Consider the following 15,712-nt stretch of genomic DNA (forward strand, 5'->3'; position numbering starts at 1 on the left):
ACGGACACCAAAGTCTCCGGCACGGACACCATCATCTCTGGCACGAACACCATCGTCTCCGGCACAGACACCAACGTCTCCGGCATGGACACCACCCACCGTGTCCAGCACGGACACCCATCTCCGGAATGGACACCACCGTCTCTGGAACAGACACCAATGTCTCTGGCACGGACACCACCGTCTCCGGAAAGTACACCACCGTATCCGGCACGGACACCACCAACTCCAGCACGGACACCAATGTATCCGGAACGGACACCAATGTCTCCGGCACGGACACCACCATCTCCAGGAACAGACACCAACGACTCTGGCACGTCTCCGCCATCTCTGGCACGGACAAGTGCACGGACACCGCCGTCTCCGGCACGGACACCAAAGTCTCCGGAAAGGACACCACCGTCTCCGGCACGGACACCAATGAATCCAGAACAGACACCAACGACTCCGGCACGGACATCACCGTCTCCAGCACGGACACCAACGTCTCTGAAACGGACACCACCATCTCCAGCAAGGACACCGCAGTCTCCAGAACGAACACCAACGTCTCAGGCACAGACACCACCCACCGTCTCCGGCACGGACACCATCGTCTCCGGAACGGACACCACCCACCATCTCCAGAACGGACACCACTGTGTCCGGCACAGACACCACCGTGTTCGGCACGGACACCACCGTCTCCGGCACGGACACCAACGACTCCGGCACGGACACCAACGACTCCGGCACGGACACCACCCACCGTCTCAGGCACAGACACCAACGTCTCTGGCACGTCTCCACCACAGACTCCAACATCTCCGGCACGGACACCAATGTCTCCTGAACGGACACCAAAGTCTCCAGCACGTCTCCGCCACAGACTCCAACATCTCTGGCACAAACACCATCGTCTCCGGCACAGACACCACCGTCTCTGGAACGGACACCAAAGTCTCCGGAAAGGACACCACCGTCTCCGGCCCGGACACCAGAATGGACACCACTGTCTCCGGCACGGACACCAACGTCTCCAGAACAGACACCAACGACTCTGGCATGTCTCCACCATCTCCGGTACGGACACCACCAACTCCGGCACGGACACCACCATCTCCGGCACGGACACCAGCATGGACACCACTGTCTCCGGCACAGACACCAACGTCTCCAGAATAGACACCAACGACTCTAGCATGTCTCCGTTGTCTCCGGAAAGGACACCACCATCTTCGGCATGGACACCAGCACGGACACCATCATCTCTGGCACGGACACCACCGTCTCCAGAACAGACACCAACGACTCTGGCACGTCTCCGGCACGGACAAGTGCACGGACACCACCGTCTCCAGCACGGACACCAAAGTCTCCGGAAAGGACACCACCGTCTTCTTCGGCATGGACACCAGCACAGACACCATCATCTCCGGCACGTACACCACCGTCTCCAGAACAGACACCAACGACTCTGGCACGTCTCCACCGTCTCCGGCACGGACAAGTGCACGGACACCGCCGTCTCCAGCATGGACACCAATGTCTCCGGCACGGACACCAACGCCTCCGTTGGTGACAGCATTGCTGACAACAGGGAATTTTAGGAAATATCTGCCTGCTGAATGATTGATCAATTAGAATTAAGTATTCCAGGCAGCTGCGAAACAAATACATATTTATTACGGCTGTGATTAAAAACAGCTATTTACGCAGGTTCCTGTAATGGGCTATGATTAACCACCCTTAAATTACATTTTGCCATTTTAACGCATCAGAAATTTACAGCCCTAATATTATAATATAATATTCAAGTAAACAGACATGTGCTTTATCTGAAGGCAGTTGAAAGCATAACACAAAAAACTATTGTTAAATAGAAGATCAGAAATAGAATTTACATAAGAAATAAAAACATAACTTAGGCTATAAGAAATAAAATATAATTAATCAATTAACAAGTCTAAATGAATGATTAAAGACAAAACACATTAAGCTGGCAGTAAGAACAATTAAGTCAAATTAAATCAAAATTTTGGTTGACAGCTAAATAAATGCTTTCTCAGACTTGCATTACTAATTGAACAAGAATGTGTTCATTTATTATACATTAAAATACATTACAATTATTATACATTAAAAATAGTATAAGTTTGACAAAAGACTTTGGTTTTGATGTTCACTAACATAAACTGATTACATTTCATCATGGGGCAAACAGTGGACAATGTTGAATCTGGAGATCTGGACTGGAGTATTGTTTTTTATGAATTAATTGAATGGTTGTTCAAGGGTCTATTGAAAGAGTGGATTCTGGAATCCAATGCTGCTTCAATGTATATCTAATGAGTGATTATAATTAAGGTATTAATCAACATTTCTAAATATCAAATTAGTGGAATGACTTCTCTAAGTTTATGAGATTTGACCTCACCATGACGACTGTAGGTCACATGGGTCATTGAAACCTATAGTTGAGTGACCATTTCTTAGTTAAAGTCTTTACTTTACTGTTAGATTAAAGTGTCCTCTCATTGAGAGAAAGAACATGTTATCTTGATGTTTTGAGAAGACTTTCCTGCTTATAATTATAGCCTCGCCAAATCCAACCTTGAAGAAGCTATGTGTCTGTGTGTGTTAGTATTCTTGGTTACAGGTTAAGGAACGTGTGGCAGCAACCCAGATCTGCGAACTGGAAGATCACAACGTGCCTAAATTCAGGGTCCGAGTGTCAGCAGCATAATCGATGGAGATATGCTTCAGTCTATCTGTTTATGTGTGGAAAATGTGTGTTTATCTATTTCTTAGCCAATCAGAACCACTCAACCTGAAGCAAGGACATAGCTTAGAGGTATAAGTGCTGTGATAGCCTATTTGTAACAGCAAGCGTGGCGGGCGGCCTACGAACTCCTTCTGAGTCTTGAAGCTGACTTCTGCCTGATGAAACTGCAAACTATCTTCAGTAAAAAAAATCTTTAATTTATTATAATTCTGACTCTTGTCTTAAATTGACTGCACTTCTAACTCCTGGTCTTAAAGTCCGCGTGAACCGGAAGTTGCAAACGACTTTTCTCCAGTGTTGTGACGTATTTCCCAGTGAAACAGAATATTGAACAGAGGGCAGGGTTTTACTCTAGCGCTCCTCCTCTCCATCTCTGCTCATAACAGACTAACGGTTTGAGGGGAGTGGTTAAGCGTTTCCCAAACCAAGCTGTCAAGTCTACGTCATCAGGGAAGGTCCTCCAATGCAGAGGGGAGGGGCATTTTCAGATTTTATTTAAAGATTACGAAGCCAAAAAATTTTTTTGTGTGGATTGACTTGCATGGATGAATTGTTCACCACAAAACGATCAATTTAGGCAAACAAAGTAAGTATGGTCAATTTTGATATCATGTGGACTTTAATTATTCATATCTGGTCCTTGGGTCTTTAACTGTAAATCCCCTAACAATATGTTTACACGTCAACAAATCAAAACAGAAAACAACTTTGTCAAAACAATCCCTGTTAATGCGGATCTGCAAAAAAATTACTAAAAAGATTGTGTTTGGTTGCTGTTTGCGTGAGACCGGAAACACCGATCGTGAGGTCACGGGCCTGCAGGCCTTGACTGCTGCCAGGTAGTTGGCGATATCAATTTGTCAAGAAACACCCCTAGAGCACGTATGCAAATGATGCACATGACGTCACCGTTTTCACAAATTCACGTTTTTGTTGTTCCCACATGACGTCACAACATACGGGCATTTGCCGACCCGGCGCCATTTCTGAGGGCAGAACACAACATTCTTACAATGCAGAACATGAGAAGAAGCAGCTGAAACGGAAATTTTGTGATTAAAAAGTAAAAATGGTCATCTCCTGCTGGGTCAATGGATGTTCCAATCGTGCCGGAGGTTCAGTTAAAATAGTTTTTTAGCATTTGCCGACCCGGCGCCATTTCTGTGGGCAGAACAATAGTAGAAGAAGCTGAAGCGAGTTAATTTCGTGATAAAAAGTGAAAATGGTGATCTCCTGCTGGGTGAATGGATGTTTAAATCATGTCGGAGGTTCAGTTAAATTTGGATTTTACAGTATACCCGTCATTAGACTTCATGAATGTGAGAAGACTAAGCTTTTGTCAGAACAACGACGGAGGTTATGGCTGGCGAGGATAAACAGGAAAGAAACTCCCTCAAAACACGCAAGAATTTGTTGTTTTTTATTGCGAGTGTACACAAATATAAGTTAACACTTTGCAGTTTGAATTATGTCCTGTATGAACAAAATGACGAGATATTAAAAACATTCAAAAACAACATTGTTTCCACTGTTCGATCGCGCCCGCGACTCTCTCACTCACTCACACACACACACACACACACACACACACACACACACACACACATTCCAGCATGGCAATCTCAGATTATGTCCCTAAAGAACCCGCGTATAAAGTAGTTCCGCATTAACTTACATTAATTAATTTGCACGCGAGTTTTATTTATTTTCATACGTTATATTCATATTCATGCACATATTTCCAGGCTCGGAATTGCTCACATGTATTAAAACTCCTAGCCAATACCAGATAATGGCACACATGATAATACTGTATCTAAGGCAAAGCTGCATAATCAGTGCTCAGTGCTTCCTTTGTTAGCGCATACGGATCCACACCATTTATGACTGAAATTTTCGCATTGTACCTCTCTGTCTTGTGTTAATAGTAGAGCCCGACCGATATGGATTTTTGGGCGCCGATGCCGATACCGATAAAAAAGGCCAGATACCGATATATCGGCCGATATTATTTATGTGTATATTATAATACAGTAGCAATATTATTTATGTGTATTATAGTACAGTAAGTTTGGACACACTTTACAATTGGTGTGTACAAACTTTTGATGGGTACTAGAGCCCGACTGATAAAGGATTTTGAAGGCTGATACCGGTACAAATATTTGTTGGTTTTAAAATCCGATATTCCGATATATCGGACGATATTTTTTTTTCAGAGACGCGCAACAAAACATTAACAAATTTCCATAACATTAGTTATTTGTAGTTATGAGTTTTAACTAAAATAATATGATAATGCATTTTAAAAAGAAACTTGTTTCTTTTATTGTCACAACAGAACAGAGGAACATCAAAATATATTAAAGTTCTGATAAATAAAATGTATAAAAATACAAACTTAAGATTTTTTTTAAGACTAAACGTTTAGTCCTTTGAAAAAAAAAAAAACAATTTCACATTCAAATTGACAACAAATTCAAATTGTCATAATTTACTCTCTCAAGTTGTTTTTTTCTTCTGTTGAAAATAAGTTATTTGGATGAATGTGGGTAACCAAACAGTTGATGTACCCCAGTGACTTCCATAGTATATTTTTCTCCTTTGGAAGTCAATGGGGACCAGCTACTGTTTGGTTACCCACATTCTTCAAACTATTAATATTAGAAAAATATTAGAAGGAAATTAATACAGTTGGAACAACATTAGAGTGCCTGTAAATAATGAGATCATTTTTATTATTGGGTGAACTATCCCTTTAAGGACAAGCGGCAATGTGTTTACAATTGCTACTGTCTCTTTAAGAGCTGAGCACGACACGTCTAATGTACACGCATTTGACAAGCAGATTTTCTCTCAATTTTGCCTTCACTTTAGACAATCGACATTGTTTATGTAAATCTTGTGTGTATTTAACAGTATTAGCACAATAATACTCGAAAGATAACTTAGTCCAGTATCCAGGCGCTGGTAGAAAGGCTTTTAGTGCATGTGAGCTTCACATGTAACGTTACGCGCTGAGAAACGCACACGTTAGAACGGCGCATCAGCATTTAAAATTAAATGTTTAACCGACAAAGCATTAAAGCACATGCACATTATGAACTTTTGTGAACTGCAGTGTTAACATTTTATGTGAATATAGCCTACGTCGCGTTGTTCCGCTTCACTCTCGGCTTATTTAACCGCAGCAAAACTGGACATAATTCACGAATTTTGTCATCCTTATTTGAGTTAAGAGAACTGATAGGGATGTTCTTTTAATTGTTATTCCATCAATGTATGTCTCGTGAGTCGTTACCAACTCATCATGAACACACTTCACCGATGATCTCACTCGCGGTTCTCTCTGCCCGACTCTGGCTGGATCAGCAGGTTGCTGAATGTGTGGCGCGTTATACACGAGTGTTGCCAACAGGGACGGTGTAGAGTGCCCTCTGGTGGACAAACTATACAACGCCAACACTCATAACATGGTTGAAGGGTGTTTCGTCCGTTTTTATTTTATTTTTGAAATATTCATTTATCGGCCGTTATAAATGCCGATGCCGATAGTTTTGAAAATGCCTAATATCGGCCGATAATATCGGCCTGCCGATATATCGGTCGGGCTCTAGTTAATAGAGTCTCTTTATAATCTCTGTCACTTTGTCTCTTCATGATTTTCGTAGCATTATAAATGCAAAGAAATATTCGAAATTTGCTTGTAAAACTCATAGACAGTATGGTAAAACGTCTCTGGTTACTTGCGTAACCTATGTTCTCTGAATAGGGAACGAGACGCTGCGGATAGCGCAGTGGGATATTCTCTGAATGTGCCGATTGTCTGAAGCCCTATAGAATCACGCCAATTCATTGGCTGATGGCGCTCGCGCAGTCTGGCTCCGCCCCGACGCTCTTACGTTGCATCATTACATATTCGCGCGCGCGCCATCTGTCCTCAGATTTCTCTGCCGAAAAGAAAACTGTCAGCAGCGCGAGGAGCTTGGCAGCTAACGCAGCGTCTCGTTCCCTATTCAGAGAACATAGGTTACGCAAGTAACCAGAGACGTTCTCTTTCATAGGTTCACTCAACGCTGCGGATAGCGCAGTGGGAACGGACTACCAAACTCGCCAAGCTAGAGCGCTTTCCATGACTGGTACAAAAATAGACAACGACCAAGAGGAGTTCAAACAGAAAGAACCTGGGAACCCGGGGTCATGTCAAGATCCAAATTATAGAACCTTACAAAAGTGTGCGGAGAGGACCAGCCTGCCGCAACACAAATGTCCTCCAAAAGTGCTCCTCTAAAAAGAGCTTGAGAAGATGCCACACTTCTGGTGGAATGTGCTCTAATGCTAAGAGGTGAAGGAAGGCCACGCACCTCGTAAGCCAACGAGATAGCTTCTGTAACCCAGTGAGAAATCCTCTGCTTTGATGCAGCAAGCCCACGCCGGCCAGCACCGAAGCAAACCAGAAGCTGGTTAGATTTCCTCCAACCGCCTGAGCGGTCTACATATATCTTAAGAGAATGAACTGGGCAGAGCAAGTTAAGCTTCCTATCTTCCTCAGAAGAAAATGGAGGAGGGTGGAAAGCGTTAAGGTTAACCACCTGCGAGCGGAAAGTTGTGGAAAGAACTTTGGGAACATACCCTGGTCTCGGCCTCAAGGAAACCTTGACCAAGCCAGGAGCAAAGTCCAAGCAAGACTCGCTAACAGAAAGAGCTTGTAAGTCTCCTACACGCTTTAATGATGACAAAGCCAACAAAAGAGAAACCTTGAGAGTTAGAATCCGCTCCGGAGCTGACTCTAAGGGCTCAAAGGGAGCCTTCGTCAAACCCTCTAGGACAACAGAAAGGTCCCATGAGGGAACTCTAGGGGAGCGAGCCGGTTTCAGGCGCTTAACCCCACGCATGAAGGCCGAAACTAACCTTAGTTTCCCCAGGGGAATCTCGTCCGATTCCCTATGCGCTGCAATAGCTGCGACATAAACTCTGAGAGTGGTAGCAGCTGCTCCAGAAGCAAACTTCTCCTGCAGGAATTCCAATACTGAACCAACAGGGCAGTTAACTGGACTCCTATCATGTGCTAAGCACCATGTCTCAAACACCCTCCATTTGGAAGAATATAGCCTCCTTGTAGAAGGGGCTCTAGCACTCGCAATGGTCTCCTGAACATCAGAGCTTAATGCTAACAGCCTCTGATCGGCCAAACATACAGCTTCCACATGTCCGGGCGAGGATGCCATATCCTGCCCTGCAGTTGGGACAGCAGGTCCTCCCTGACCGGGATCTTCCAGGGAGAAGATTCCAGCAGAGGAATTAGCTCCGAAAACCATGGCTGGGACGGCCAGAACGGAGCTACCAGGAGGAGGCGGACTCCGCTCTCTCTCACTCTGGCCAAGACCGCCTGGATCAGTTTGATGGGCGGAAAGGCATAGAGTTTCCGCGTTGGCCAAGGGTGAGCGAACGCATCTATCCCTAATGGAGCCGGGGGACTCAGGGAGAACCAAAGCGGGCATTGGGATGACTCTTGAGATGCAAAGAGGTCCACTTCCGCTTCTCTGAAAACCTCCCAGATCAGGGCCACTGCCTGGCGGTTCAACATCCATTCTCCCGACCTGAGTTTCTGCCTCGACAGAAAGTCTGCTGCGAGGTTTAGAATCCCTGGGACATGAACTGCTCTCAGAGAAAGGAATCTGCTCTGAGACCACAGGAGAAGGTGACGCGCATGCCTGTTCAGGGTGCGTGACCGAGAACCCCCCTGTTGGTTTACATGAGACACCACTGCCATGTTGTCTGTCCTGACAATTACATGGTGTCCCTCCAGAAGAGGGAGAAAATGATGCAGAGCCAGAAAAACGGCTCTTAACTCCAGGCAGTTGATGTGCCAGGAGAGAGTCTCGCCAGTCCAGACGCCACATGCTGGTCTGCCCTCGAAAACTGCTCCCCAGCCGGTGAGAGAGGCATCCGTCGTAATCATCTGGCGACGAAATACCGCACCCATGCTGACCCCTTTTTGAAGAAAAAGAGGGTCCCGCCAAACTGACAGGGCTCGAAAGCAACTGCGCGATACCTTCAGTAGACGAAGGGTTGGCCCGGAGGGCCGAACCCCTGAGAGCTTCATCCACCACATGAAAGGTCTCATGTGGAGCAGGCCCAGCGGTAGCACGGAGGAGGCCGCGGCCATAAGGCCCAGCATCCTGCGGCAAGTGCCCACAGACACATGGTGGCCTAGCAAAAAACGGGCCACGCATGTCGTCAGACTGGAAATCCGTGCAGGAGCCAATCGGGCCTGCATGAGAACGGAATCCATGTTCACTCCCAAGAAAACGGTGCTCTGAGCCGGAGCTCACTCTTGAAAGAAATGTGAGAGAGGAAGAGGGATGTTGTAATGCAGACGACATACCTGAGTGAGGGTGCCGTGTTGACGTTCGTGGGGTAGAGAAGCTGACCGTGCAGGAGAGCCCTTGGCGTCCTGGCACGTGATGGGAGGCATCGATGCTGGGGTCATGGTGACCAGGTCCGCCTGTTCCGGAGGAAAGCGAAAAGTGCCTCCGAGGATGCGACCGGCAGTTATAGAGAGTGTCGGGGGTGAGGGGAGAAAGCAAAAAGCGTCTCCTTCCTCCCGCGCCGGGCTGAGTCGAGATGGTGAAAAATGGCCTGCACTTCGAGACACTCTGAGTGGCGAAGGTGACAGGGCAAGGAAAGGAGAGCTGGGAGGTGGGCAGAAACGCTTGCGCGGTCTGTCCCAACCTTGAGGAAGCAGAGGAGCTCTCCTTTTTCCGACCGGAGGGTCAGGAACGGCTCTGGGCCGCCGGAGCGTCGGTTTGTCGGACCGCTTCATCTGGAGGCGCTTGTGAGGCCGTTGACGGGGAAACGGGCGACCGCGGGCTCCCCAAACCGTGGTAGGTGGGGGATGCACCGGTTCGCTCCTCCTGGAAGAGAACTCCGGTCTAAAAGAGGGACGTTCTCTGGGTCGAACAGGGGAGGGAGCAGAAGGTTCCCTAGCCCTCCTGGGCATGAACTGTCTGAACGCTGCCGATTGGGATTTGGAGGAGCGGAATTTCTCAACCACTGTGTTAACCGCCTCACCAAACAAACCTGTTTGAGAAATGGGGGCATCCAGGAGGAAAACCTTCTCCTTGTCACGGATCTCCGTGAGATTAAGCCACAAGTGGCGCTCCACCGCAACGGAACCAGCCATAGAGCGACCTATAGCACGTGCTGTATGTTTGGTGGCTCTTAAGGCTAAATCCGTAGCCTTACGAAGCTCCTTGACTGCTTCAGGGGTCATGCCATCGCCCTCGTCCATTTCCTTCAGGACGTCTGCTTGGTAGGCCTGAAGAATGGCCATAGTGTGCAGGGACATGCCTGCCTGCCCAGCCGCCAAGTAGGATTTCCCAATTAGAGAGGAGGTAGTCCTACGTGCTTTAGAGGGGAGGAGGGGGCGCGATTTCCAGGACGGCGCAGAGGACGGAGCAAGATGGTCGGCTAAAGTCTCCTCAATCGCCGGAACGGCGGAATAGCCCTGTTCCACAGAACCTACTAGGTTGGTGAAATCAGCAGCTGCCGCATTAGTGAGGCGCGCAGAGAAAGGCTGCTTCCAGGATCTGGAAATCTCGTGATGCAGATCACTGAAAAATGGCAGCTTTCTCCGTTGAGGCCTAGAATTAGGGCCACTGAGAAGTCTCTCGTCGAGTTTCGACGACTGAGATTCGCGGGGCTCGTCGGGCCAATCAATAGCGAGCTTCTCCGTAGCGCGCGAAAGTACATCAACGAGCTCCGCGTAGGCCGCAGTAGGCCGCGCTTCCTGGCCGCTAGGCGGGATAACCTCGTCGGCGAGAGTAGGCCCGAAATCCTCGGAGTCGGAAGCCTCGGTAAAAAGTACATCCTCCAGCCCGAAAGAAACCGCGTCGCGTGCTCCCGGGCTGGGGCGCAAATAATCATAAGAAAATTCGACTGGCATGCCTCGCGCGTGCCGAGGGGAGGGAGGGAGAGAAAGAGCGGGGCTCGTCTGCTCGAACTCCACATCCTCAAGCTCTACATCCGAACCCCAAGTCGCGGATCCTCGAGAGGCCTCGGGAGCGCGACAGGGGGGGACGAATGATTCCCTCTCAAAAACCGCGAGCCGCGATTTGAGGGTTTTGAGCAACAAATTTTCACAGAATTTGCATTTAGACGATCCTATGACTGCCTCGCGCGCATGTGAAAAACCCAAACATTTAACACACTTACTGTGCGGGTCGTCGTTAGCGATGTAACGAGCACATGGCGGAGAACAGCGTCGGTATTCCATGGCAACTTCACCGTAAGGAGAAACAGAGTTCCGCTTGAACAGTCGCAGAAGCGCCGAGAATAATCCAGAAGTCGTATGAGCTTAGAAAAATCAAGAGCGAAGGGCAACGTGACCGCTTCGTTCTGAAGGCAGAGAAATCTGAGGACAGATGGCGCGCGCGCGAATATGTAATGATGCAACGTAAGAGCGTCGGGGCGGAGCCAGACTGCGCGAGCGCCATCAGCCAATGAATTGGCGTGATTCTATAGGGCTTCAGACAATCGGCACATTCAGAGAATATCCCACTGCGCTATCCGCAGCGTTGAGTGAACCTATGAAAGAGAACAATGTATACACAGCAGCTTTGCCCTCAAAGATGGCGCCTCCGGGGAGGTCACGTGACATTAATCGGCCTGTGGGAACTATGTATAGAGAGCCTAAGTCCCTCCCCTTCCGGTCGACCACCATGGGACCTTATTTCGGAAAAATATTGTATGGTAGTCAATGGCGAGAGACAACAAATATTTTGATCTCGTTTGAATTGTGCCCTGATTTACACATATGATGTTTGTCAATTTAAAAGATACATTTTAAAGTCAAGAAAGTCGCAGCTTGATGTAAAACTGCTGACGTATAAGACTGTGAAAATACGTAATTACAAAGACTACAAACCCAGAAGGCGCACATGAGACGTCATACCTTTTTTTCACATAAAACTAAACGTTACTCTTCTGTTTTATGACAAACTGCGACTTTCTTGACTTTCATAATTACCTTTTAAATTGACAAACATCATATGTGTAGTTCAGGGCACAGTTCAGACGGAATAAAAAGATAAGTTATCTCTCGCCATTGACTTCCATACATATTTTTTCCGAACTAAGGTCCCATGAGCCGGAAGCGGAGGGGCGGGACTTAGGCTCTCTATATGGACACCCCGCGAACACATAGGCCTATGGCTGCGTTCGAAACCGCATACTTCCCTACTATTTAGTATGGGAAAAAGAGTAGGCGAGCGAAAAAGTATTTACGAATCCAAAAGAGTAAGCGAGAATTACCTGGGTGACGTACTAATTATCGCGAGATTCGGACTTAAGTGCGTTCGAATATGCCTACTTTCCTACTATATAGTAGGCGAAAACAGTACGTGAAGGAAGCAGTACGTTAGAAACATCAGTATTCATAAAAGAGTAGGCGAGAAGTTCCCGGATGGCTTACTCGCTTCCGCCCAGATTTTTGAGTGTTCAACGATGGATACTCTTCTATCCCAGGAGGCCACGCGAGAGGATACGTCATAAAAAAGAAGAAGAAGGATAGGTCAGACTCGAACGTGACGGAAAGGATGACGGACGAGACTCAAATGTGAGTATTACAAATCAAATGATCGCATGTGTTGAACTACTGTACAGTAAACTGTTGAATTGTTGAAGATGTAAAGACGCTATATATTTGTGATTTTGCTGTAAATCACATTTTATTATGTATAGCTAACAGAGAAGCTCCAGTAAGGACACATACGTCTCCAAAGTGGATTTGCATACATTTTAAACCGTATACATCTTAAATACAATTACTAAATGTCTATTTAATATCTGGCAAGAAACTCTTCTATAAGAATTGCAGATTAAATATGAAATAGGCATCTGAGTGATGTATGTGTGCTATTATGTAGAACAAATCTATAAAGTAACTAAACATAAGTTATCTATTTTATTTGTCCATTAGTACTGTTGATAAATTAAGGAACATTTATGTAGGATAAAAAGTTAAAACAACCTCAACATGTAAATGTAGTGTTGAGTTCATAAATCACAGAGGTAACGTGAGTCTGGTCTGGATGTTACAGGGTCAGATGAACAGATGTGTGTTTATCCGGTGGAGAGTGGCTCATGAAGCTGAATGCTGCCATCAAAGGCTTTGTGACATTACAGAAATGAATAACAACAACTATTTAAATATTAAGTTGTAGTTTATTTTAATTATTGTAATTTCAAACAGAGCTATTACAGCACTTTTCTGATTCTTGATTTCTATGCATTTGCTGCACAGCTTTTGTGGAGCAGGACCTGCAAGGGAAGATGATGGTGGCATTTGTGAAAAAAGCGTTTTTGTCTTCTAAATAATACTGAAATCAAATGACATTGTGCGGTTAAAATGACTGCTTTTGTGTTATGCTTGTGTATTTTGTAGGATCTGAAATGTCAGCAGGCTGGTGTGAGCACTGAGGATGAGGAACCCAGAGCTGAATCCTGGTGATGGTGCCATGGACGAGTCCCTCCATCACTCCACCTGCCGTTATGAGACCCACCATCACTCCACCTGCCCTCATGAGAACCTCCATCACTCTACCTGCCCTCATGAGACCCACCATCACTCCACCTGCCCTTATTGCCTCAGATTGTGAAGCACAACACATCACGCAGCAACCTCAGGCATGAAGGAATGGCTCACCTCTGGCGGTCAGCTGATTCATCAGAATAAATCTGCAGAATGGGAACCGCTGTGTTGAGATGGCAGAAGGATGTGGGGTTCAGCACCTGTAGTCTACATACATGACTGTAGTTTGAATAAAGCTTTGTTTCATGTGTTGACTTGTATATGCATTTGTTTATTGTGTGATGGTGACTTTGATTCATTCTTTTACAAATTTATTAATATTTCTCATTGTTGTCAGTAAATAAAATACAATTAATTAATGCTTTATTTATTGTTTGAATGAAAATGTAGATATGTTCACTATATACACATCTAGAGTGTATTCATGCATAGCTATTTAATTTCATATGACATACATGAAATTTTGTTTGTTTTATTGAATTATATAATTTACAGTAAAAAGTAATATAATTAATTGATCAGCACTTATCGTTGTTATTATTGTATGTTTTGGGCTGGGATAGCAATGCAATTCATTCTGGGGTAATATTAATTTTTAATAATGATACTTAAATATTTCGAGTATAAAATCAACAGTTTTCTCCAAAGGTGAATCTCCCTTTGTGCAGACATTACAAACGCTGAGGAAAACCGTTCTAGGTAGGGCTGTCGAGTAAATGTGAGGTAAATGTATGTATGTATGTATTTTTATATATATATATCATGGGTTTGCAAACATATTATGAGATTTTATACACAGGAAAAAACCTATAAGGTTGAATATCAATATATATATTCTTAAATAATTAATTATATAATACATTTTAAAAAAAATGCATTTTCTGTTATTTATAGGCCTGAGGGATGAAACGAGAGTTAAATTTAACAAGAAAAAGAGGAAAGCAAAGCAGTAAGCCACTTTTGCTTATGGATGAAAATGTTTGGATATAAAATAAAGAAATTAACAACATATTCAAGAGATGACAATTTTGGGATTTCGTAATAAAAATAAATATCGTTAAGGATAAAACGGTGGGTCACATTAGTAGGGTTAAATATAAGAACTTAAATCAACCCTAAATGTACTCACACAATAAATGGGCAGCAGTTTCTTCAAAAAGACCACAAAATGAGCAAGTTTAATCAATATCATGATATTTACAGACAGATGAATTAAACGTGTCGTTCAAATCTTTTAAGTTGTTGCGCTTGTGATAACGCGTCGTAGGTCACATGATAACGTCAACATGGCAGATGTCCGGCTCGCATTCATACTCAACGAGATCTGGCTATAAAGTACCTACTCTTTTAGCGCTCGTTAAGTAAGTACTCATTGAAATTAAGTACCTACTCATTGAGTATGCGGTTTCGAACGCAGCCTATGTGTATCTATGATGCTTATGCGCATGACGTCACTGTTTTCACAAATTCACATTTTTGTTGTTTATATGGAGACGGTAAAGGCATCGTTTTCAAAACCTAGCACTTTAAATCCATTTTAAAAAGCTTGCATTTTCAGGCCCCCAAAACGCCAATGTCATGTAAATGAATGGCTAAAACACATACAAGTTTTCAGTTAAAAACGGTGTCGTGTAAACATAAGAATCTAAGGGGCTGTTTACACGACACCGTTTTCAACTAAAAACGTTTTTGTCGATCATTTACACGGCAACGGTATTTTGGGAGCCTGAAAACAAAAACTTTTGAAAACGGGTTTCAAATTGCAAAGTTTTTGAAAACTGTCTCTACATAAACAACAAAAACGCGAATCTCTGAAGACGCTGACGTCATGTGTTCAGTCTGTAGCGTTTCATCGCCATCTAATGGCCCGGCAGCAGAATACAGGGTTTTTAGTCGTTTTCGCGGATCCGTGTGAATCTTTTATAAAATCTCTGGTGTGAATGTTGATCATTTTGACAGGTGTCGGCTGTAGGCGGAAAACTCAAACACCTCTATTATAAGCATATAGTTGCCGTGGAAACGTACCATAAAATATTACAAAAACATACCTTCTTCTTGCTCTTTTTCTTCACGCTCTTGGCGGGTTTTCTTTATTTTTTCTGCTCAGATTGGTTGGGAAGCAATTGCCATTATGTCAAGACTGCACTGCATGATGTCCGAGTCAGTAATAAATATAGCCTAAAAAAATACATATGACTCATCTAAAGTTTAAACATTTACCTACAGTAAATTACCGCCATGTTTACAGTGATACACTACTTAAATTATCTTTGAAAGAAAGAGGGCCCCCTGGTGTTTCGGGAGCCCTACGCAACTTCCATACTTTTTGTAAGAGAACAACGATGTTGTGG

The sequence above is a fragment of the Scardinius erythrophthalmus genome (assembly GCF_964197995.2).
Source record: "Scardinius erythrophthalmus genome assembly, chromosome: 19".
In the NCBI taxonomy this organism is placed as follows: Eukaryota; Metazoa; Chordata; class Actinopteri; order Cypriniformes; family Leuciscidae; genus Scardinius; species Scardinius erythrophthalmus.